The 25,819-nt window shown below is 45.5% G+C and overlaps 1 protein-coding gene across 6 annotated transcripts in view; it reads right to left on the minus strand.

Annotated features, from left to right (window-relative positions):
• The window catches only part of CNIH3 (cornichon family AMPA receptor auxiliary protein 3), a 278,751-nt gene that overhangs the window by 205,870 nt on the left and 47,062 nt on the right, over window positions 1-25,819 (minus strand). For 3 of the 6 annotated variants that reach the window (XR_016039648.1, XR_016039646.1, XR_016039645.1), the window contains exon 3: window positions 17-7,051. The exons of the other annotated variants lie outside the window; for them this stretch is intronic. The gene's annotated coding sequence lies outside the window, so the exon portion shown is untranslated. Of the gene's footprint in view, window positions 1-16; window positions 7,052-25,819 lie in introns of those variants that run through there. 6 annotated transcript variants of the gene reach the window in all.

Here is a 25,819-nt window from a genome sequence, read left to right on the forward strand (position 1 = left end):
TCCACCCATGGTCCATTTTCTCTATTCCTTCTTCCTGGCTGATGGAGTCTCAATTTAGCTTGCTTGGAAATACGCCCAGTTTCAGGCTATGAATCATAACTGGTTTAAACTAAGATTAATAAACACACTTCCCTTTTCCAGATTATTTAATGAGTGGATTCATAACAAACTCTGGTGGCTAAGACAAAGAGAAAATCTGCTGGGGAGGTGTATTTCTGGGAAAGATTTAGCTCCCTGGAGGGAAAAGAGATCCAGGCAGAGAGTTCACTTGCTGTCCTGCCCACCCCTAAGCCCACTCTCAGTTCCTGCCTTTGGACATCATTTCACAGGGATGTGATGCCTGGAGCTGCAGCAGCCATCCTGTAAACCGGGAGGAGAAGGCCAGGAGGATAAGCAGAGACTCCAGCTCAGAGCCCTTGGGGTCATGGAACTACTCATCCAGCTCTAGAGCTACCACATCCAGGCTGCTTGTTAGGAAAACAGTATCTATGAAGCTGGGTTTTCTGATTCTTACCACTAATACATTCTAACTCTTCCATAACTATTCACTACAAACACACATAAGCCTCTCTTCATGCAGCAGCAGTAGGCAAGGAAGAAGCAGGCTTTCAGCCAACCACCCATTGCCAAGTTAAAACTACCTGTATTATCGCCAACCCATAAGGAAGAAAGGAACACAAGCCACAGCTGCCCATTCTGCCCTTGATTCTCCACCACTCTTTCCCTTGACTTAGGGTGAACCTCATGAAATTGACCTACAAAAAAAAAAAGCTATTTCATATGGTTCAATCTAATATAATTTCTTTACCAGTAGGGATGTTCTTTTATACCCCTATACAAGGCTGTCTCTATGTTAACAAGTATTGTTGTTGCTGTTCAGTTGCTAACTCGTGTCCAACTCTTTGTGACCCCATGGAACTGCGGCACACCAGGCTTCCCTGTCCTTCACTATCTCCCGGAGTTTACTCAAACTCATGTCCATTGATTCGGTGATGCCATCCAACCATCTCATTCTTGGTTGCCCCCTTTTCCTCCTACCTTCAATCTTTCCAAGTATAGAACCTGAGAGATCATTTCCTTCATTTCCCAACCATGGTGAATCTTTGAGCAACATTTGGAAAAAATAATAATAGTAAACAGTGCTAGAGGAGATGTGACAGGTGCAGCTGTTGTTGAGTCACAATGGGGAACAGGCTTCCTGTTCATCGACTGGGTTCCCGGCCATGGTCTCTGGACACTCTAGACTAGCACGAGCCAACAGAACTTTCTACAGTAAAGGAAACATTCTGCTCTGTGCTGTCCAATACGGTAGTCACTAGCCACATATGGCTGCTCAAGTCACTTGAGCATGTGAGATGGGGCCTAGAATGACTGAGAAACTGAATTTTAGTGGCATTTAATTTGAATTACTTTCAACTTCAATAACCACATGCTAGCTGGTGGCGACCACACTGGACAGTGTAGCTCTAGATTTTTAATGACTGTTTCCAAGGCTTCGTTTCAATGGCAGAGACTGACCTTGGTCCTGCTCCATCATTTCCAGTAAAGTTAAATCTTATGGTAAATATGACCTAAACAGCAGATTGCAGAAAAAGCAATAACCAGCCTGAATCCTGAGCTAAGTCTGGATGGAGAAGGTCAAGGCTGTGTGCTGTGCCCCAGTCACTCGATAGGACGGATGCCTGCTGCAGAGCAGGATATAATACACATAGGCTGTAAAACCAGCAAGTGTTCTGGTTCACTTCCCCCCAGAAATCAAGCCTGAGGAAACCTCAGGCACTAGTATCTCTTCAGTTTGGGTCTTTATTTAAGGGTGGTGAGGAATGATGGTGACAGTTCAGTTTTGTCCACGAGTTTCTCAGTCTCAGTTGGAGTAAAACCAAACCTGTTGCAAGAAATGAAAGTGTCTGTGAATGTCTATGATCCTCCTTCCCAACTCAGAGTTCTGCTCGTTGCAGCAGGGGTCTAAAACCAAGCTAAAAGAACTTCATATCCATTCATTTGTCTATCAGTTTAGTGCACAGAATGTCTCCTATGGGCCAAGAATCTCTGTATGGTCTGAAGATACAGAGATGAGCAGAACAAATCCCCTGTATGCAAGTAGTTTACTTTCGAGTGGTTCATTCTAAAAAGGCTTTTTGAAAATTATCCCTGGAAAGATCCTGCAGACTCAACACAGATTCTTAAACAAGGTACCCTAGCAGTTTCCCTATTGAAAACTAGGTTCCTTTGACGAAGAGCTTAGTATCCTAAGTAATTTGGCAAACACTCTACTCATTTGCATCGCTTTCAATGTCAGAATCTCTCCTGGGCTATGAGAGCAGGCTTCTAGTTTGGGGTTTCAAAGAAATTTTGAGACATGTTGCATATATCATGGTAAGGAAGGTGATGACTTCCTTAGCACATGTTCCATGCAGGACCTAGGAACAGCCTGATTCCTCAGAACAAGCAAGGAGGTGAATGAAGACCTCAAAGTTTCTGTGTGGCGAGCAGCTCAAGACATCAGCATTCTCTTCTGACCTCTCCAGAGTTTTAAACAACCTAATATTTTTAAACTCTGATCAGAAGACTCCAGGACTAGATATCTCTATGACATGTTGAAGCCTGCGGGCTCATCCTGAGAAGAGTCCAAAAAAAGACACGATCAGTATAGATCTAAGGGTACAACTGTAGGAAAACTTAGCTTGCAAATTGACTGCACTGACTTCTTGGTCAACCTATGTGCAGTTTTGTTACCAAATTGGCCAACTGGACCTGTGTAAAGGTCCTAGCCTAGTCAGAGAGGGAGGCTCTTTTTCCAATCGGATTCAAGTAGCCAATAACAAAACAGATGCTGAGACTGGAACAGCACAAGCTTTATTCAATGGCCAAAAAAATGGAGAAGTGGGAACTTTGTTCACAAATCAACTTCTCAACCCAGTTCGGATGGAGACATCAAATATGTAGGAGAAGCGAAGTAAAAGGAAAGGATTTGTGGGCGGAATATTCATGAGTTATCCAAGAAGAGAGGTGTGGCTTGGACCCGGAATTGATGCAACTCTCCTTTTCAGTCCTTGTATGGGCTTTTCCAGTTGTTGTCATGGCAACTGTCAATGAGCATGGTACTGGAGGGTGTGTCATTACAGGCTAATGTATTACAATGAGCATAAAATAAGGCTCAAGTGGAAGTCAAATCTTCCACCATCTTGGACCCAGTTGGCTCTAACCAGTTCTTGTTTTTTTTCTCTTTGCAGCTTCCTGCTAAAGCTTAGATAAGAGTAACTGGTTTCTATTCAAGGGAGGAGCAGGAGTGTGATTCTGGGGCAAGCCTTGATAACAGTTTCATTCATTCACTCACTGAACAAATACTGATTTCATGCAGACATGCCCAGAAATGTACTAAGTGCAGGAGGCTCAAAGATTTAAAAATATATGGTATCTGATCTTAGGAAATTATAAATAAATTAATTTATTTATTAAATAAACTATAATAGAAGGGAGATAAGCACCAGGAACAAGACACACAGAGATTGGGTACCTCTGGGAGCAGAGAGGAAAAGCTCTGAGCTGAGGTTTGTGAGGAGTAGGTGTCAGAAAAAGCTTCTCAGGGGAAGCCAGCCTGAGCTGAGTCTTGGAGAATTATCTGAAAATGATATGATTAGAAGTGGTTCTTAACTGTCACAGTGCATCAGAACCAGCTGGGAATGAATCAAAGCCTGAGCCCATTCCAGGCCAATTAAATAAGCATTTTTGAAGGGAAGGCCCAGGCACAGGTGTTGTCTAAAGCTCTCAGGTGATTTTCGTGTGCTGCTAGGGTTGAAAACCACTATTCTTAGAACTAGAGTGATAAGCAAGGGACGCTTCCTCTCTGTTGACCTTCTCGGGTTGAGATAGAAAATTATTAGGTAGTCAGTGTAGGGTTAAGCCCTTGCTTTCTTTTAAAAATACAATTCAAATTTCCACCTACTTTCTTACACAAGCGTTTCACTTCATTGAACTAGAACCATACTAGTTGTTCCAGTTTTCCTGGCATTCAGAGGAATGCCTCCCTAGCCTGGAGCCCGTAAAACACTCAAACCCATGACAGGACAATCAGTAACCGCTATCCAACTCATCGAGAAAGAAAACACTAGGTGAGCCATCAACACTAAGATACACATCTGGTCCTTAAACAATGGCTTGAGGTGGAGACTCAATGTCTTAGGAAAACACAAGGACTGAGAGATCAAAAAAGGCCATAAAACTGACAAAATATGCATGATGACTTTTAAACTGACTGGTCAGGGATTGCATACATCAGGACCCCTAAACCAACCAAAAACGCACAGGTCAGTGTTGGAAAATATATAAACTGTTGTGATTCCCACTGTTTTGGGACAATTTTCCCCCTCTCAGTGTCTGTGCTGAGAGCTTTGTACTTCTACTCTCTGAAATAAAACTTTGCCTGTGTGAGTGTCTGCATGTCCATGGATTCTATTCTTCGGTTTCATAAACAAGAACTTGGATTCACGTCTCAGGGTTAGCATGGAACCAACACAGGATTAAAACTAGACAAAACTCTACTTTGTGATTACTGCACTGAACCAGCACAGCAGAAACAAATGACTGCTTCATACCCCACAAGAGGCACTTGCATTAGCAAGACAAGACATGAGAACAATTCAGCAAGGGATGGTTTGTGTGGAGAGAAAATATGGCTGAAATTAAATGGTTCCAGAAAAATTCGAACCCCTTAGTCTGGAGGAGATGCTTTATGGCTTAAATATACTTCCAACTTAACCTTGATTTAAGCCTTAAAATCAAAGCAGCACAAAACTAGGGAAAGGAACAGAAGTCCTGGCCTATTTATATACATCCCAAGCCCCACATCCTCTGTCCCCAAGAGAAAAATTACACATAAATACAACAAAGCTAAACACCTAGAGTTGGAAAGAAGGAACATAGGGGGAAAAATGAAGAGAAGGATATAAAGTACAATAAGAGGTTCAATTTTTTCTAAAAGATTTTTCAAGTAACTCAGCATATTCTTCTTTCTAGTTTGTATCACGTACCTTTACAAAAATAGAATTTACCAGCAGGGATCAGCCCATGGATTATGTTGTTTGAAATCATGGTTCCTGCAGCAAGGGCCCAAGGTGAGAGGCCAAAAAAATAAGAGACAATTCGATGGGGATGAACTGTGCGGGCAGCAGGAAGAGCTAGTCCCTTCCTGACCCCCTGGCCAAGCAGGTAACCAATGCCCTGCTCTTTCCTAGGCAGGGCGTCAGCCACCCACTTGGTCAACCCCCATATAAAGGTGCTAATGGGTCTCCTCACATTCCTTGGGTCTGTTTAAAGTTCAGCTTTATGGGACTTCTCTGGAGGTCCAGTGGTTAAAATCTCACCTTTCAATGCAGGGGGTATGGGTTCAATCTCCAGTTGGGGAACTAAGATCCCACATGCCTCGGGGCCAAAAAAAACCCAGAACTTACAAAAACAACAGAAGCAATATGGTAACAAACTCAATAAAGATCTTTAAAATGGTCCACATCAGGTTCCTGCTGATGTATGGCAGAAACCAACAAAATATTGTAAAGCACTTGAAAGTGAAAGTCGGTGAGTTGTGTCTGACTCTTTGCAACCCCATGGACTATACAGTCCATGAAATTCTCCAGGCCAGAATACTGGAGTGGGTAGCCTTTCCCTTCTCCAAGAGATCTTCCCAACCCAGGGATCGAACCCAGGTCTCCCACATTGCAGGAGGATTCTTTACCAGCTGAGCCACAAGGGAAGCCCAAGAATACTGGAGTGGGTAGCCTATCCTTTCTCCAGCGGATCTTCCCAACCCAGGAATCAAACCGGGGCCTCCTGCATTGCAGGTGGATTCTTTACCAACTGAGCTACCAGGGAAGCCCAGAATTCGAGTTCTCTGCCAAGAAGAGGTGATCAGTCTCCAATCCTCATCTCAGGCTGAGTCCCTTCAACCTGATTCCTGTGTCCAGGACTAGGAGATTAGGAAAAAAGGGGAAGGTTAGGAAGGGTTAAGGAGAGGAAACAGAGAGGGAAGGGGAGAGAGGTCAACAAAGTCTCTTGTTCCTTACCCAGTCAGGGCACTCTGGCCAGTTGTCCGTGTCAGGAGGAGACCAAGGACAAAAGGGTCCCAGTTGCGGCTGCTGGGTCTGGTCCATTAGGAGGCAAGCTGGTCCCTGAGTACCCTGAGTGGTCAGGATGTCAGTTGCAGCAAAGAAGAGTCCCCACCAGAGTCACCACTTGTTGCAGGAAGGGGGACCCCTTCCAGGGCCCAACACTGGGCTCTTGTCTAACACTCAGAAATGAATTGTTCGAGGTGACACATGTGCTGAAAAAGCAAGACATTTATTGGAAAAGAGTACCTGGGTGGAGAGCAGTAAGGTAAGGGAACCCACTTGTCCTCCAACTAAAAATAAAATTTTTTAAATGTCTTAAATAAAGTATAGCCTTAATATTTACACCATGATTTTCTTTCTGTATCTGCCTCAAAATCACTACAGTCAATGAAGAATACCTGTCTTCAGGATGTTAATTTGATAATTTTCCTTCTTTGTGAGAATCCTTGGTTATTAAGAACATGTTTCCCTACTGTAAATCCTGCACTAGGGCTCTTTGGTTTTTTTGTTGTTAACTTTACCTTCCTAGGGTTTATTGTCTGCCTCACAAGGTTCTTTCCCTGAGACAGGAGTAAAGAGAGGCCCACTTCCTACCAGAGAATAAAGATGCCCCATGGGTGACATAAATTCAGAATCAAAGACTCCTGAACAAAAACATTAGATAAAGCTAATCTGGTCCTTATGAATTTCAGTGTTCTTCTCCCTGAGAGGTACAGGTAATACTTAGTGATGGTTTAGTTGCTAAGTATGGTCCGACTCTCTGGGACCCCATGGACTGTAGCCCACCAGGCTCCTCTGTTCATGGGATTTCTCAGGCAAGAATACTGGGGTGGGTTTCCATTTCCTTCTTCAGGGGATCTTCATGACCCAGAGATCAAATCCGGGTCTCCTGCATTGGCAGGTAGATTCTTTACCACTGTGACACCATGGAAGCCCACGGGTGATACCTAGGGAAAGTTTAATAAGAATAATAACACCAATTAGTAGTAGTAGTAAAGCTGTTATCATCGTCATAATCAGTAATAACACTAATACTAATAACAAGGCTGCTTTGCTTCCCTCACATAAATCACAGTTAACAAAGGAAGTCATCTACTTTAGTAAACGGGCACATCCTGTGAGTTTTGAAGGGTTTCACTGAAGTGGGTGTTGAATGCTGGACAGTTGTTTGATGGTACAGTATAAAGTCTCCTGGGCTCACCCCTAGTATCTCCAAACTCAGAGTCAGCCAAGTCTCACGATAACAATCATTGTAATATGCTGTGTGCTTAGTTGCTGAGTTGTGTCTGACTCTTTGTGACCCCATGGACTATAGTCCACCAGGCTCCTCTAACCATGGACCTTCTCCAGGCCAGAATACTGGAGAGGGTCGCCATTCCATTCTCCAGGGGATCTTCCCAACCCAGGGATCAAATCCAGGTCTCCTGCATTGCAGGCAGATTCTTTACCATCTGAGCCACCAGGGAAGCCCAATCATAGTAATAACTGCTACTTATTAAGTGCTCATGATATTCAAATGTTGAGCTGAACAGTTACAAACCTTATCTCATTGGCAAAATAACTCAAGGGGGTAGGTATTACTATTAACTCCTTTTATAAATGATGGAACTGAGGCTGAAAGGGTTAAAATAATCCTTTGACCATCACACATGACCCAGCGATTCGACCCTGATCTGCCACGTGTGGATCTCGAGAGACATGGATGTGAATAGCGTATGTTGGACTGAATTTGGACCCTGAAGGCTAGCTTCAAGCCTTGCCCAGGCTGCTTTGTGTCTCCAAACCTCAGTTTCCTCGTGGTAAAATGAGGCCAGGCCTCCCGCCCTGCCTGTGTCACAGTTACTGCAGTGACCGAATGAAAAAGACTGGCTCTGAGGGCAGGTACCACCCCTGTCTTGCATCTCCGGCATTTTGCATTCAATAAATGTTTACGGAAGTAACAATGCATCCAAAGGTGCTTAGGAAGCTGCAGGATATCAAGTCCAAATGCATGAGACTCCTAAAGCGCTAGAGTCTGCAGCCCGCTTTGATGAGGGCTTGCTCTGCTCCCCAGAGTGCTTGTAGATTCATGGCCCAACCTCAGGCCTTCAAACCTGGCGGTCCAGTGGTTAGGATTCCGTGCTTTCATTGCCTAGGGTCAGTTCAATACCTGGTTGGGGAACTAAGATCTTGAAAGCCTTGGGGTACAGCCCAAAAAGAAGAATACACTTCTCCTCAAAGAGAATCACTCTAGAAGCTGAGGTATCAAATGCCTATTCATGGAAGTACTTCAACCCTCGTGAGGCTGAGATAAGCCCCGCCCCGAACCTGACAAAAACAGTGTGAGATTACGCATCTTGGTTTATGGGATAAATCAGCTAAATATGTTCCCAGTCTGCCATTTCTGCACACTTCACCGGCTAATGCCCTGAGGACAAGGCTCCCTCTGAGGTCTGTTCAGCATCATGGGAACTCAAGTTGGCAGGGTTCGTAGGGGTCACCTTCACCCCACCAGCCTCCATCATTACAGGAAAGCTGAGAGGATCAGGGGGACACACAAGAGATTGAAGTAGCACACAAAACCCAAATATATCCCATTGCCAGAACGCTCATATTTGCCCACAGCAACACATGGGGCACCCCAGCTCCAGGATCCAGGTAAAATTCTGCCCCTACTTCCACTCTTAAAATAGCTTATCACTTCCCGGGCCCTGAAACAGAAGCCGGGTTGGGAGAGTGGGTGGAGCCATCTGGCTTTCTACCTCAGTCTCCTAAAATACCCCAGGAGGCCCAGAAAGGCCTCAAAGGGGAGAGGGAGTCACCATAGCACTGCCTGGGGACAGATCATCTAGTAGGGATGATGCCAGGAAGGCAGAAGCTAAGAAAACATGCTGCAAGGTCTGCAGGCTGCCCTCTCTGTTCAGCACTGTTCTGTCCATAGGCACCAAACGGCCCATCGGCTCCTGCCAGGCTGGCCAGGGCCGGGGCCCAGGCTCCTGGAGCAGTCTGTGGAGACCTCTCCCAGGAGGAATAGGCCCCACAGTCTGGGGTGTGCAGAGGGTTCCTGAAGGCCTAGCCCAAAAGGCCAGAAGCCCACGACCCTTCACGGTAGCACTTTTGCTTTGAAAACCGAGAATCTGCCGTCTGTGGCCTGTGGCATGAGCTGTGCTTTGAAAATACAAGGATGACTAGGACTCCCACCCTCAAAGTTCACATTCTTGTGGAAAAACCACAGATGGGGCCAAATAGTAGAGTTGTCACTGCATATGAACTGAGGCTGCACCATGAACGGCTTCATGTGCCAAGCCAAAGCATACGGATTATATGTCTACACTTGCAATCTCTAGATTTCGTGGGCTGCAAAAGATGATCCAGAGGGTGAAGGAAGAAAATATTAAATTATCCACCTATTTATTTTTATATAAATAAACACAAAAATAAGATCTATTAATATTCATATAAGCAATGACTTTCACCAGGTCCACTCATCAGTGGTAGTCACACATCACTGAGGGTCTCCAGGGATCCTAGGAGCATGTAGACATTGGTGGGCAGTGGGAGCACCACATGACCTACTCCATACAAGCCTAAATCAGTGGCATTACACAATGGATCTAATTTTTAACTAACCACCCCAAAAAGGGGATAGACGTTTACATTTTTATCTAAAAAGAAAATATGGGTTGATGTAATACTGTAAGACCAACAACATGAATACCAAGAAAAAGGCAACCCTGACACATTGTTAGCAACAACAATATAATCAGACCTCACACATCAGCCAGAAAGTTTTTAAATTACCCAGAAGACAATTTGAAATGTAGCTTTACATTTACTGTTGGTAATGAACCTAATCATATGCGTAAATGGTGCCTGAGATATTAGCGAATGATAGCAGAGAAACCATAACAATTAACAAAGCATTTTAAAATATTGCTTGCATTATCTTTAATATGTCTTTTCTGAATTTGTATGCACAATGTATTGGTACTGTAATGCACATACAAAATTACAAATAAATGAGTGTACATCTGCTGGGAGCGCACATGCAACACATTTCACTGCCAACAGTGGACATTCAAAACGCCTTGCAAGTGACTGCCTTAAAAGATGCCCCCACCCCAACCCCCCTTCTTCCTGAGGACTTCTTTGGCTTTCATACTTAGCAACAGAAGGAAAAGTGTTAAGAAGCAAAGCTAGGCACTGCCATGTTCACAACTTTGTCAAAGACCATCCCAAAGCATAAGACCTACCGGTTTAACCAGACTGTTTCTTTCTACCATGGCCATGTGCCAGAGACGAAACAAATACAGTTAAATTCAGCTCTGCAACTCGCAGAGATCTGGGGCAATTCACACCAGTTCCACGTATGCAAAATAAAGTTGCTGTACTAGATGATTTTATTTTAATGCTAATTTTTTCTTTGATGTGGACCATTTTTAAAGTTTTTATTGAATTTGTTACAATGTTTCTTCTGTTTTACGTTTCAGTTTTTTGGCTGTGAGGCATGTTTTTAGCTCCCAACCAGGGATTGAACCTGCACCCCCGGCATTGGAAGGCAAAGTCTTAACCACTGGACTACCAGGGAAGTCCCTTGCTGTTCTTTATCTTAATATATATTTGAGGAATATTAATTTTCCATTTATGGCCATGGTTTTCTTATAAAAACCAATTCATGTTTATATGAGTGAATATAAGTGTTAAAATATTAAGCAAGTCATTTAGCTGGAGTGTAGACTCATATGTCAAAAATTAGAGAGATGGGATGGATGGATGAGGAAACACCAGACTAGATAACCTCTATATGGTACCCAGGTCTGAAACTCAAATATAGTAAAGCTCTCACAGCAAATAATAGGACCTAGATAAGCATGAGATGGCTGGATGGCATCATCGACTCGATGGACACGAGTTTAAGTGAACTCCGGGAGTTGGTGATGGACAGGGAAGCCTGGCGTGCTGTGATTCATGGGGTCGCAAAGAGTTGGTCACGACTGAGCGACTGAACTGAACTGAACTGAAGCATGTTTCAGTTTAGATTTTCCCCATGTCTTAGTTCATTCAGGCTACTATAACAAAAGCACCACAGACTGAGTGGCTTAAACAACAAACATTTATTTCTCAGTTTTGGAAGCTGGGACCTCCAAGATCAAGGTGAAGGTTTTCAGGTTCTTCTGGCTGAGTCTTCACTTGGTGGAAGGGGCTGGAGCCTCTTTCATATTGGCACTAATTCCATTCATGAGGGCTCCACCTTCATGATCTAATCACCTCCCAAAGGCCCCACCTCCTAAAACCATCACACTGGGGATTGCAGTTCAACATACAGATTTCAGGGACACAAACATTCATTCCATAGCACTTGGACACAAAGGACTCTGGCTCTTGATTAAGATGAACAAATGCAAACCAAAGGATGATTACCGACATGGCCTCTGTGGAGACAGCTTCTTTGAGGCAGGGACCCTGATCTCTGAGCCCAAGACCTTCACAGGACCCTCTGGGAATTCCTAATATCTCTGGGCAGCTTTTTGTTTCTTTTTCCAGAAAAACAGAACAGGCAATTTGGTTGTTCTTTTAACAAAGAACATTCTCTGCTATTCTGCTGTGAAATCTATTATGGAAAGAAATGACCAAATCCCAGGAAAGAGAAGACAGCAAAAAGACTAATAAAAATGTGAGCTGTCACTCATCCAGGCTCCATCTCCCAGCAGAACCGTGCGGGTTTGGTGCCCCCTACTGTCCCCTTCCTGCCTGTGTCTGTGTCTTGTGTTCTCTGTGTTCTGTGTCCCCTGTGTCTGGTGTCCTGTGCATCCCATGTTCTGCCAGAGACAGACGTCCCCAACCATGGTGGGTGGGAACAGTCATTGCAAAATGAGCATGTAACAGTGGAATAAGGGCACAGTCTTGTAAAACTGCATCTGAAACATCAATGATAAAATCCATGATTGTTAGGAAAATCAAGGGCAGGGATGGTCCAGTAATTGACTCTTTGTCTCAATGCAGCGGGGCTCGGGTTTGATCCCTGGTCAGGGAACAAGATCTCATATATTACCACTGGCAGAGCCAAATAAAGAATTAATTAGTTAATAAATTTTAAAGATCAAGTGCAGTGAAGTGGCTCTGCATCCCTGTCCCTCACCACGATAGTGAACTTCTGTGCCATCTGAGATGACAGCAGAACCTGGTAAGTGTCCTCAGCTAGACTGTCCCAGCGTCACCTGGATATACTGAGAACACAATTCCTATTGCCCCAACCTCTGTGTGCCTCTGAACTGAGGCTGGGAGCAGGCCTGAGGCCTTTCCAAGATTTCTTCAAGAAATTAATAAACTTCTATACTGAGTTAGGAGGCACTAGAAATAATCCAAAGGGTATTTGTTATAGACTAGGAGCAGGGGTCCTGCTCTCAAAGGTTTTCCATCCAGAGGGGAAAAAAAAGAGATAAAAACATAAATGGCTAAATAATACTAATCACCATTTATTGCCAGCCATTTATCATTATGCCCCACGTCAACAATACTGTGAACTGATCATCACCAGGTTACAGATGGGAAACGGGCTCAAAAAGGCCAAAGGACACCGGCCAGACGTGGTAGAGGCAGGTCTCAATCCCTGGTCCGCCTCACTCCAAACTCCATGCTCTGCACCCCACAACCTCTATGCCTTGATCACAGGGGGAAGCCGCAGCCACCCACGCTGGCTCACACGAGCACACACTCTTGGACAGGGCGGGTGCATATCCACCACAGGGTCCCCTCAAGGGTCAGAGGAAGGTCAATGGGTGGGATGGGAAATATGCAAATGTTTCTTTCTTTTCTTTTAAAAAACAAACAAGGTTTAAAACCATGACACGGTGTATCGTTGGATAAATATAGCTTTAAATGCTAATAAAACTGTTAACTGTAAAAAATGTTAATTTGGTTGGTAGGTACAGGGCTATTCATGATATCTGTACAGTTCTATATTTTTAAAGAATTTTCCTAGATAATATTTTTCAAGAAGAAGGAAAGACACTGGAAGCGAATACGAATCCTCCAAGGAACAGAATATGAAATTATGAAAATCAGTCTCTTAGCAATCACATCTGAGCTTGACTGTGAAACTACAGGTTCGGTCCTGGTGGTGAAAGTTCTATCTATTTCACAGCAGCTTTCATCTGGGGGCCTCTGAACACTTCCCAAACACAAATTAATTGCATCTCCTGTCACCTCCGAAAAGATGGAGGAGTATTTTACAGATAGTTAAAGAGAGTCTATGGGAAATGAAGTGTCGTGTCTAACATCACACCACGAGATGCACACTGCATAGAGACTAGAGACTCAGAAATCTGACAGGCAGCCCTCTGGCCTCACCACAACTGTGATGGGTCTCCCCGATAAAGATGAACAGGCCACAGCGTCGGCGGCTCCCACAGAACTGACATAGCGTAATGCACCATGCTTTGAAGGAACAGCCCTGACAGAGAGGTCAGCCTCCCTTTCTTCACATGAAGCCTCATCTGAAAATATCCTTCCACACATAAATAGACATCTTTTTCAGGGACAACCCAAACCACATCCTCAGGCTTTTACTTTACATGTCCAGCCCGGCTTTTTTAAGCGCAGGGCCTCTGGTGGAATGAGGCAGCTCACCTCCTGTCCTGTCACCTCCTCTCAGCAGACAGGACGTGGCAGGTACAGGGAAGGCCACTGGCCTCGGGCCTCCACCACCAGGGGAGGCCTAGTCCGAGCAGAGCCAGTACAGAAATCACTGGCTCCGGAATCCCCTGTGGACTCATAGGAAACATCTCTGATGGCTGATCCTGGAAACTCATCTCCTCTTATGGCTCCTCTTCCCTGACTACCTGATCCCCACAGCATCAAGGGCCAGCGATTGGCCGGGACACTGATAATGTTCTGGTCCTTACCGTCCCAATTGCCTCAATTCTTAGCCTCCTAACTGGCCTCCGTGGCTCCAGACTGCTGAATGCAATAGTCCTGAAGCACAAATCTGACCATGTCGGGCCCCACTGAAAACGTAAGGCCTCCCCACCTGTGGAGGATGGAATCTACACTCCTTCGCACGGGGCAAGGAGCGCCTGGCTCCCATTGAGGAGGCCAGGGTTCAGGGATCAAGCTTAAGTTAGGCAGGATGAAGAGAGTGGGGCAGCAGCAGAGCCAAGGAAGTGCCAAGCTGCGAAAACCACCACTTTTCTCAGGTCTCCCACCCCACGGCTCCCTGGGTTTGCTCCGGGGAGACACTGACCCAGTCCACTGAAGCTCTGAGGGTGCAACAAGGCCTCAGGACATTCTTTAGATCTAGACGCCACCCCAGCAGGCCAGACTTAGGCACTGCCGGGACTCCAGCACTCACACTCCTGGGTGAGGGAAACACAGAGGCACCCAGAGCCTGAGCACCTGTCTCATTACCTGGGCACCTCACACCACAGCTTTGGAATCACCTGGTGGCCCAGGAGCCACAGAGGAGTCTCTCCTGGGGGAGTGACACAATCAGATGGGGGGTTTGCAGAAAGACCACTCTGGCAATTGTATGGAGGTGGGGAGACAACTTGAGAGATGGTGACAAGAGTCTGGGGGGAGATGGCAAGAGCCTGAACTGTGCAGGGGCACTGGACTCAGGGAGAAGGGTGCTGGGTCTCCAGGGCGGGGTGGTGATATCTGAGGTGGGGGAAGCACGGAGCCAGAACAGATAGAGGGAACCGAGAGGAATACTCATGGCCAATATACCAGCAGTGAAGGGGGTTTTACTTACCCTGATCTTTGCCCAGCAGCAGACACTAAGGGCTATTCTTCCCTTTTAGTATCTGACACACTTTGCCTCCAGTTTTTGCTCAAATGCCTAGTTCCACTAATAAACTATAAGTTGGGTGGTTGCTCGGTCGCTCAGTCATGTCCAACTCTTTGCAACACCACGGACTGTAATCTGCCAGGCTCCTCTGTCCATGGGATTTTCCAGGCAAGAATACTGGATCAGGTTGCCATTTCCTCCTCCAGGGGATCTTCCCGACCCAAGGATCAAACCCGTGTCCTGCACCTCCTGCATTGGCAGGCTGACTCTTTACCATTGAGCCACCTGGGAAGCCCCAAACTCTAAGTTACTGTACGATAAAAAAATCTTATTGTTTGGAATTCTCTGGTGGTCCAGTGGTTAGGTCTTGGTGCTTTCATTGCTGGAGGCTAGGGTTCAATCCCTGGTCGGGGAACTAAGCTTCCAAAAGCCACACAGTGCAGCCAAAATAAAATAACTTCGTTTTTTAAAAAAATCTTACTGTATTTATCTTTGAACCCCAGAGTCTAACACTGTACCTGACATAGAATAAACGTTTAATAAATAAAGTCAATAAGGTTTGACTGGCATGCAGATTCTTTACCATTTGAGCCACCAGGGAAGCACCAAAAGTGTTAGTCACTCAGTCATGTCTGCCCCCTGGACTGTAGCCCATAAGGCTCCTCTGTCCATGGAATTCTCCAGGTAACTGGGTAGCCATTCCCTTCTCCAGGGGATCTTCCTGACCCAGGGATCTAACCCAAGTCTCCCACATTGCAGGCAGATTCTTTACCATCTGAGCCACCAGGGAAGCCCACAGAACATATACATACAGAATTAGTGGGAGAGGTTGGAAGGTAGAGCTAAGCCATATTTCTAAGGATGCTCAATTAAGTGGATAGTTGTCTATTTGATACTGTAAGTAATGGTGAGTCATGGAAGTTTTATGAGAAGGACAGTAATTTGATCAGAGCTATGAAAATCCCATGAACAGAGGAGCCAGCTGGCTACAGTCCACAGGGTCACAAATAGTCAGACATGACTGAGTGACTAACACAAAGCTTAGGAAAACCAAACAGGCCAAGATATGTTTAAGAAACTGGAGCAGGGAGGAACTAGAAGTAAGATCAGTCAGAAAGCTGTAGCGATATTTTAGCATGAAGAACTCCCACGGAGAGTCTCACTCATGGCCTATGGCCCCATTCTATAGAATGAGAGCTAAGTCACTGTTCGTTAAATTGAAAACCACATCCCAGGAATTCCAATTAAGACAGATGCAAATACAGTATGAAGTCCAACTTCAGTCCAACTGAAGTTGACATATTTGTCTTTGTTGGGAAAGCCCACTCCTTCAAATGCCAAAGGCATTTACAACTCTTCCAAGTTTCAGCCTATACCATCTTGGGAGTCTGAAGAGGCCCACATCTGGCTTTAATGACCACTGTCAAAAAAGAAACATGGCTAGAGAGTTAGAAAGGAGGGAAAACCTTGCACCTGGGGGTAAATGGGGAGAGATAGGTTTTATCTCAAACCATCTAGCTTCTCTTTTTTAAGACTCCCCATCGCCAAATGCACTTCAGGCCTGGATTCTCACAATGCTTACAAATAACAGAAAATAGGGGCTAAAATGGAAATCTGTCTCATTTCTTACTTGGCTTTGGCAGATGGCCTGCTCCTGACGTTCAAGGAAATGGACTTTGCTTTCAGAGAGAAGAGCCTATAAAACAATGAAGAGCTGTCCAGGATGGGCAGACATGCTTACCCCTTAGGCATAGATGTCAAACATATAAGTAAACTATAAACAACATTCATGGTCTAGTTGGGACCAAGCCTTCATATCTCCACATACAGGCAGGCAGCAAACACTTTCAAATGTGACTGTATATATAACCAGTTGAAGGAGAAGTCTTGACACAAAGTATAAACTTAAACTGGTCCCTCACACTGATAAGCTGATGAGGTTTCTGCATTCAGTAAGACTCTAACTGGGAAGTAAGATGCCAGGTACCTGCTTCTTGCAGACACCTTTGATAAAAGAGCAGGGATGGGGTGAATTTAGGGTTCAGACTGTGTTATACTCAAAGCCAGGGGTCCCCAAACTCTGGGCCACAGACCAGTACCAATCTATGGCCTGTTAGGAACCGGGCCGCTTAGTAGGAGATGAGCAGCAGGCAAGCGAGTGAAGTTTCATCCGTATTGACAGCCACTTCCCATTGTCCTCCCATCACCCCCAGATGGGACCATTTAGTTACAGGAAAACAAGCTCAGGCCTCCCACTGATGCTACATTATGGTGAGTTATATAATTATTTCATTACATATCACAATGTAATAATAATAGAAAGGGTTTCCCAGGTGGCTCAGTGGTAAAGAATACGACTGCCAATGCAGGAGATGCAGGAGACAGGGGTTCAATCCCTGGGTCAGGAAGATCCCCAGGAGGAGGAAATGGCAACCCACTCCAGTATTCTTGCCTGGAGAATCCCACAGATGAGGAGCCTGGGAGGCTACAGTTGGTGGGGTCACAAAGAGTCTGACACAACTGAGAGACTGAGCACAAACACACAATAATAATAAAGTATACAATAAGTGTAATATGCTTGAATCATCCCCAAACCATCTCCCCACCACCAGTCCATGGAAAAACTGTCTTCCAGGAAACTGGCCTCTGGCCAGAAAGGTTGGGGACTGATGCTCAAGACCTTCTGGTTTAACCATGGACCCCAGTTAACAAATCAGGCTGCAGTCTCTAACATCATGGGGGTCTGAGATATAGCAAATATTCATGTATTTGACAAACACTTACACAGACTTTATTATACGCTCGGCACTATTTTAATCACTTTTTAAATATTCATTTAATTTAATGCACATAATAAACCCAGAAGACAGGCACTGTTATTACCTTCATTTACTGATGAGAAAACTGAGAGAGGATACTAAGCCTGCCCAGGGTGCCAATGCTACTAGGCGGCAGAGTCAAGATTTGAAACCAAATTCTGTGTCTTAATATTAACTCCTGGCCTTGTACACACCTCTTTTCTGGGTTGATTAAAACATGATCATTTCCTCTTTAGTCCAATTTTGGGCATAGTCTGATGGCTAAATACATGTAAAATTCCACTACAGAAAAGGGTCTAATGTAAAAAAAACTAATTCCATTTCTCAAGGATGGCTGAAGGCAGGAAAGATCAAAGGCAGGAGGAGAAGTGGATGACAGAAGATGAGATGGTTGGATGGCATCACTGACTCGATGGACATGAGTTTGAGCAAACTCCAGGAGGTGGTGAAGGACAGGGAAGCCTGGAGTGCTTCAGTCCATGGTGTCGCAAAGAGTCAGACACGACTGAGCGATTGAACAACAAAGGATGGCTGCTGGACATGGTGACTTATTGCTCCCCTTCTGATCTCACACTGTTCCCCTAAAAGGGCTGCTGCTGCTGCTGCTGCTGCTGCTAAGTCACTTCAGTCACGTCCGACTCTTGTGTGACCCCATAGACGGAAGCCCACCAGGCTCCCCCGTCCCTGGGATTCTCCAGGCAAGAACACTGGAGTGGGCTAGGTCAGGTTTAATGTCAGGGAAGGCCTCAGAGGTAGGGATGAGACAAACCACATTCTGACTCATCCTCCCCTATGCAAATGCCCCCAGGAGTAACACATACACTAAAACTCAGTCCACTGAGCAGTGGAGTCCATGACTGCCAGCAGATCTGTTACTGCTAGGGCTGGGAGGAGGCAGAAGGGTGTTACAGAGCAGAGCCCCGATGCCTGGCAAAACAGAGGCCAAGCCTGAAGGGAAGAAGCAAAGACAGTCGAGACGGAATGTGCTCAGAACTTTGCCCGCAGTGTTTCACATTCCTCTGTTCTCGGACAAAGAGGAGCGGCTATGTGTGCAGAGGACGGGAATGCAGCCCCTGTCCTGGTGACTCACACTGACACCACTTCGCTGTGGAGTTGTTGTTTGTGTTTAACACCCAGCTGCCTTTGTCACAAAGGAATTCCCTCCCAAGAGATTCACTTGTCCCGAAAGATTCATTCCCAAAGGATCATTATAAGTCAAAATTCTATGAGCCAAGATTCCTAAAAATAAAGAAGCTTCCCTCTTTGGGCACCAAAATCTTTCTGACTGAGGGCTGGAGAGAGGGCATTTTCAAAGTGGCAAACAAGATTAAGCTTAATTTAAGCCAATTACTTCAAGAGAAATAACCAACTTTCAGTGCCATAAGTCACAGGGATCAAAGTACTACTTTCAGTTAAGGCTTCAGCCTGTTCAAGGCACTTTGCATCTGCAGATTTTTTTGGTCATCAATTCAGAGTTCAACATTGTCCAACACCAAGAGCTGGTATGGTGTCAGTATAAGCAGTAAATGAAATTAAATTTCAGAATATGTTCTGCAAAGACAGTGTGACTAAAAGGCACAAACAATAAGATAAAATGAAATAAGACCTTAAAGTCAAACAGACCCGCACTGGATTCTCAATCCTAGCAGCTGTGTAATTTTGGTCAACTTAATTTCCTTGAGCCTGTGTTCCACAACAAAAGAAGCCACTGCAATGAGAAGCCTACACACTACAAGGAAGAGTAGCCCCCATTCGCTGCAACCAGAGAAAGCCCACACACAGCAATAAAGACCAGGGCAACCAAAAATAAATAAATAAATAATCAGCCTTCTGGCTTATTTTTCAAATGGGAGGAAAATGTATCCAAGGTATTTATTGATTATCCAACACATGTACACCACAATTCATGATATGATGGGAAAACAGAACTTATACCTGCTTTTAAAGAGCTTAAAGTCAAGACAAGGATACAAAAATGTTGACATTAGGCAATTAGCAACATAAAAGTCATAATGAACTTCAACTGAGCACTTACAATGTGGTGAACACATGCAGAATTCAGAAACAGGGTCTCATCTGATCCACTTAATAACCCAATGAAGTCGTTACTCATTCACCATTTTCCAGATGAGGAAAATGAGGCTTGGCAAGATTTGGTTACTTACCCAAGGCCACGGAGCTCAAATACCGGCTTTGAACTCCAGCAATCTAAATCTACAGATATGACTTAGATACAACTCAGTCTTGTAAATTAAGGGGGAGTTAGACTAGTGACTGAGCAGTGGCCACAAGACTGGAAAAGGTCAGTTTTCTTTCCAATCCCAAAGAAGGACAGTGCCAAAGAATGTTCAAACTACAGCACAATTGCACTCATTTTACATGCTAGCAAAGAAATACTAAAATTCTCCAAGCCAGGCTTCAACAGTACGTGAATCATGAACTTCCAGATGTTCAAGCTAGTTTTTAGAAAAGGCAGAGGAACCAGAGATCAAATTGTCAAATCCACCAGATCATCGAAAAAGCAAGAGAGTTCCAGAAAAAAATCTACTTCTGCTTTATTGATTATGCCAAAGCCTTTGTGGGGATCACAACAAACTGTGAAAAATTCTTCAAGAGATGGGAATACCAGACCACCTGACCTGCCTCTGGAGAAACCTATATGCAGGTCAAGAAGCAATAGTTAGAACCGGACATGGAACAACAGACTGGTTCCAAATTGGGAAAGAAGTACGTCAAGACTGTATACTGTCACCCTGCTCATTTAACTTATATGCAGAGTACATGATACAAAATACTGGGCTGGAAGAAGCACAAGCTGGAATCAAGATTGCCGGGAGAAATATCAATAACCTCAGATACGCAGATGACACCACCCTGATGGCATAAAGTGAAGAAGAACTAAAGAACCTCTTGATGAAAGTAAAAGAGGAGAGTGAAAAACCTAGATTAAAAATCAACATTCAAAAAACTAAGATCATGGCATCCAGTCCCATCACTTCATGGCAAATAGATGGAGAAACAATGGAAACAGTGACAGACTTTATTTTCATGGGCTCCAAAATCACTGCAGATGGTGACTGCAGCCATGAAATTAAAAGATGCTTGCTCCTTGGAAGAAAAGCTATGACCAACCTAGACAGCATGTTAAAAAGCAGAGACATTACTTTGCCAACAAAGGTCCATCTAGTCAAAGCTGTGGTTTTTCCAGTAGTCATGTATGGATGTGAGAGTTGGATTATACAGAAAGCTGAGTGCCGGAGAATTGATGCTTTTGAACTGTGGTGTTGGAGAAGACTCTTGAGAGTCTCTTGGACTGCAAGGACATCAAACCAGTCAATCCTAAAGGAAATCAGTCCTGAATATTCATTGGAAGGACTGATGCTGAAGTTGAAACTCCAATACTTTGGCCACCTGATATGAAGAACTGACTCATTTGAAAAGACCCTGATGCTGGGAAAGATAGAAGTCAGGAGGAGAAGGGGACGACAGAGGATGAGATGATTGGATGGCATCACCGACTCGATGGACATGAGTTTGAGCAAGCTCTGGGAGTTGGTGACGGACACGGAAGTCTGGTGTGCTACAGTCCATGGGGTCACAAAGAGTTGGACACAACTGAGCGACTGAACTGAAGACTGAAGATTAGTGACTCAAAACTTCTTGAAGGAGTTGAGTTGGGCTCCAGACAAGAGTGGGATTTGGACCAGCAGAAGACGCAGAGTGAGTAAATCACAGGAAAAGCCTCCCACTGAAGACTCCAAAGGACCACAGAAAGAAAGGGGAAACTTTCTCAAGGGGAAAAGAAACCAGAAAGAGAATTCCTTTACAAAATACTGCTTGGAACCCAGAATTTCAGTTGGCCTCACACATAAGAATAATGTCCCACATTTTAAACAATGCACCAGAATTTACAAAATGCTTACACAAAATCTTTGCATTTGATGATGACAAGAGGCCACATTTATTGAACAACTTATAATAAACCACGGCTTCCCTGGTGGCTCAGATGGTAAAGAATACACCTGCAATGTGGGAGACCAGGATGCAATCCCTGAGTCAGGAAGATCCCCTGGAGAAGGGAATGGCTACCCATTACAGTATTCCTGCCTGAAGAATTCCATGGATAGAGGAGCATGGTGGGCTAAATAGTCCAGGGGGTCACAAAGAGTCTGAGATGACTGAGAAAGTAACAGTATAGTTTTATAATAAACCAGGCACTGTATTAAGCTCATTCTAGCAATGGCAAGCCACTCCAGTACTCTTGCCTAGAAAATCCCATGGATGGAGCAGCCTGGTAGGCTGCAGTCCGTGGGGTCGCTAAGGGTCGGACACGACTGAGCGACTTCACTTTCACTTTTCACTTTCACACATTGGAGAAGGAAATGGCAACCCACTCCAGTGTTCTTGCCTGGAGAATCCCAGGGACGGGGGAGCCAGGTGGGCTTCCGTCTATGGGGTCACACAGAGTCGGACACGACTGAAGTGACTTAGCAGCAGCAGCAGCAGCAGCCTCACCAGGACCTTAATGAGGCAGGTTCTATTACCGTCCTTCCCAGATGAGAAAACAGATGTTTAGGTCAGTTAACATGTGGCAACAGTAGAGTCTGAGCCCAGATCTTAACTCTGGAAGACATCATTCAACCACGTGGTTCTCAGAACAACCCATTTAGTAAGCAGGGCAAGTATTATTGTCATTTTTCAGAGGCAGAAAGTGAATCTCAAAGAAAGCAAGTAACTTGAGTGAGCTTACTCCATTAGAACCAAACCAGGTTGGCAGCACCTACCCCTTGCTTACCCCTCCACCACCCAGGACAGGCCTCCCCAGTCCCCTTCCTCCGACCAGGTATAAGATGGGACTCCCTGAAAGAAGGGAGCGCCTGTTTGCCTTCCCGGTATGGAGGGGTCTCCAGCTCCCGCCCTCCTGGAAACCGGTTGCCTGGCTACCGCCAGGACCGCATGTTTGCGCCTCTGGGCTGGGCCTGTTATTTCACAGGAGCTGGCACTCCCGCCGAGGCCTCTGCCAGAGGGCTGGGTCGGCTTTCCTGTCTATCTCCTCTGCAACAGCTGTGTTTTCAATAGGGAGAGTCTCCTGCTCGCCTCTCCTCGTGGGAGGACCGCACTCCAACTCCCCTTATTAAATACCAGGCTCCCGTGTGCGGTCACGGCAGGGTTGTGCAAGGATAAGATTAGGAGGGGGCCCCGCCCCTGTGCTGTGGGTGGGCACCGAGGAGGCACCGGACTTGGCTGGGCCTGGACAACCTCGGGCACAGGCCTCCCCTGGGCCACCGCCTGTGAGGCCCTGGGGGTTGGGAGGCCCGGGATGTCAGTTTCAGCACCAGTTTCAGCATCGCCTTCCCTCCGCAGGGAACCCCGGGGTTTTGCCCATGCCTGGAGGAAGGAAATGAAGCGGGGGAGCAAGACAGAGACAAAGCGAATGAAGAAAAGCCAGGGAGGAGAAGACAGAGGAATTACTGGCCAAAAGACTAACGCTGGAGAAAGAGGCTGCCATGTGTGCTGCCAGCAGAGCTTTCAACCAAGCCTGAGGCCAGTGTCTCAGACTCTGCTTAACAAATAGAAATCTTAACTGATCAAAGTTAAGTTTTACCCCAAATTTACTACATTGTGGATTAAACCGCAGACTGGCCCTTAAGACAAAATAAAGACCATCCTCCTTCATATCCTCTTCCCAAAAGGATGGTGACTTCATCCTTGCGGAAGTCTCCCAGGTTTCCCAGGCGGGGTTCTATCCCCCAGAGAGCCATGTGCTTTAGAACAGACTCCTCCGGAGCCTGGCACCGCCTTCCTGCCCTCTTCCCCTCTCTACCTCCCTAGGACCTATCCCCCCACTTTTGCCCTCCTCCACTCTACCCCCCCCATCAGCTCACACATTTTCATCATCTGTCGCACCCTCCCCTCCACCTTTTCTGTCTCTCTGGCTCTGTTCCTTGCAATTCATATGGTTTTTAAATCCACCGCTTCCTTTCAGTGGTTAGAGAAGGGATAAAAGCTTTCCTTTATGTTTGCCAGTGTTTAAATTGCTTTTGAAAACACCCAGTGGTAAAGCCTATGAAAAGGGGACAGTCTTTTTCAACTGATTGTTTATGTAGAACTTAGCAGGAAAAACAGGCAGGAGGGTGCTCAGTAATTACTAGGCTCCATCCACCTGGCCCCCATCCTGTAGGGGGCCCTAACTCTTCTTGGAGGAATAGCAAATCACCTCCCCAGGAATGGCTAATGCAAGGTCACCTCCATAGGGGCAAAGGCTTTGCCCTCTGCTCTCCCAAGCCAGGGGGCCCTGAAGCAGGCAATGTGGGCTCAGTTATGAAGGAAGGAGTGAGTCTCCAGATCACAGGTTTTCAGCTCCTGCTGCACTGCTGCCACCTTTCAGGAGACCTGGGCTTTCTCTCCCAGAGAGGCCCCTCGTCTCCTCCCTCGAAGTCATCAGCATGGAGTTTCTACAGGGAGAAGCCCTCTGCTGCCGGCTGCTTTCTCATAGGTAATATCTGGACACAGTCTCACTACTTCTTTTTTTTTTTTAATTAATTAATTTACTTGATTGCACCTGGTCTTAACTGCAGCATGTGGGATCTAGTTCCCTGCACAGGGATGGAACCCAGGCCCCCTGCGTTGAAAGCGTGGAGTCTTAGCCACTGGACCACCAACGAAGTTTCACCACTTCTTTTATCTTAGTAGACAGTCACTTGGGTTTCTCATTTCCAGTTCATCGAGCCAGTCAAATGACTTGATTCCCTCATTTGTGAGGACTCCAAGCAAACAGAAGCCTCGGTCAGGGTGCCATACTCAGCAGCACTTCCCATTCTGCCCATTAGCAGTACCGGAAAGGAAGACTCTTCTCTGGCAAACCATCCTGAACAAAGCACGTAGCTTCCTCTACTCGCCTGATCCCTACCCCACACTCCTCCATACCATCCCTTCAGTTTCTCAGGGAGCCTCAACCTCCTTGCCCTCCTCTACCTTCTCCGCTCAGAGTCACCTTTACAGGGACTTATCTTCTAGGAAAGTATCTCTTCGCAAATTTCTGCATAAACATGATAAACGCTTAAGAACATGAACTCTGGAGCAGGAAAAATCTAGGTTCAAGTCTCTACTACTGCTGACTGTGTTGCCAACACTGCTGCTGCTGCTGCTAAGTCGCTTCAGTCATGTCCGACTCTGTGTGACCCCATAGACAGCAGCCCACCAGGCTCCCCCGTCCCTGAGATTCTCCAGGCAAGAACACTGGAGTGGGTTGCCATTTCCTTCTCCAATGCAGGAAAGTGAAAAGTGAAAGTGAAGTCGCTCAGTCGTGTCCGACTCTAAGTGAGACTAAATAAAATTCTCTGGGAAGCATTTTTTAAAAAGTGCCTTTTGCACAGAAAGCTCTCAGTGATGATATTATTATTACTCATGACCATTCAACACTACAATGAGCCAAGTAGGACTCCCCTTACCTCAAGGGTCTTCCTGTTCACTGGAGGAGTCAGACAAATGAACAACTGGATATAATGCTATAAAGTAGTAAGGTATAGATAGGTGTCTCTGTCTCGGTTTAACTCATACCTAGTCTTTGACCTTCATTCCTGACACAAGAGCTCCTAAAACCCTTGGAACTTTCTAGGAGCATCTTTTGTTCTAAGGACATGAATCGTGGTGAGCTCCTGGATGGGGAGTTGGTCAACAGAAAGACTAAGCCATGATTAGAAGCTTGGAACTTTCAGCCCCACCTGGGTAGGGAAAAGGAACAGCAAAATGAGTTCCCAACCGATCATACCTACATGATGAAGCCTCCACAAAAAGCCTTGAAGTACAAAGTTCTGAGAGCTTCCAGGCTGGTAAACACATCCATGTGCCAGGAGGATGGTGTAACCCACCTCCACAGGGACAGAAGCTCCTGAATGCTCAGCATCCTTCCAGACCTCTCCCCATGTACCTATTCATATGACTGTTCATCCATATCCTTTATCATATCCTTTATAATGAGCTAGTAAACACAAATGTTTTCTTGAATTCTGTGAGTCATTTTAGCATATTATCAAACCTAAATAGGAGGTCATGGGAACCACAACTGATAGCCAGTTGATCAGAAGTACAAGTGACAGTCTGGGACTAGAAATTAGCATCTGAAGTGGGAC

The sequence above is a fragment of the Moschus berezovskii genome, chromosome 17 (assembly GCF_049115385.1).
Source record: "Moschus berezovskii isolate FMDL1 chromosome 17, NW_MosBer_1.0, whole genome shotgun sequence".
Taxonomy (NCBI): Eukaryota; Metazoa; Chordata; class Mammalia; order Artiodactyla; family Moschidae; genus Moschus; species Moschus berezovskii.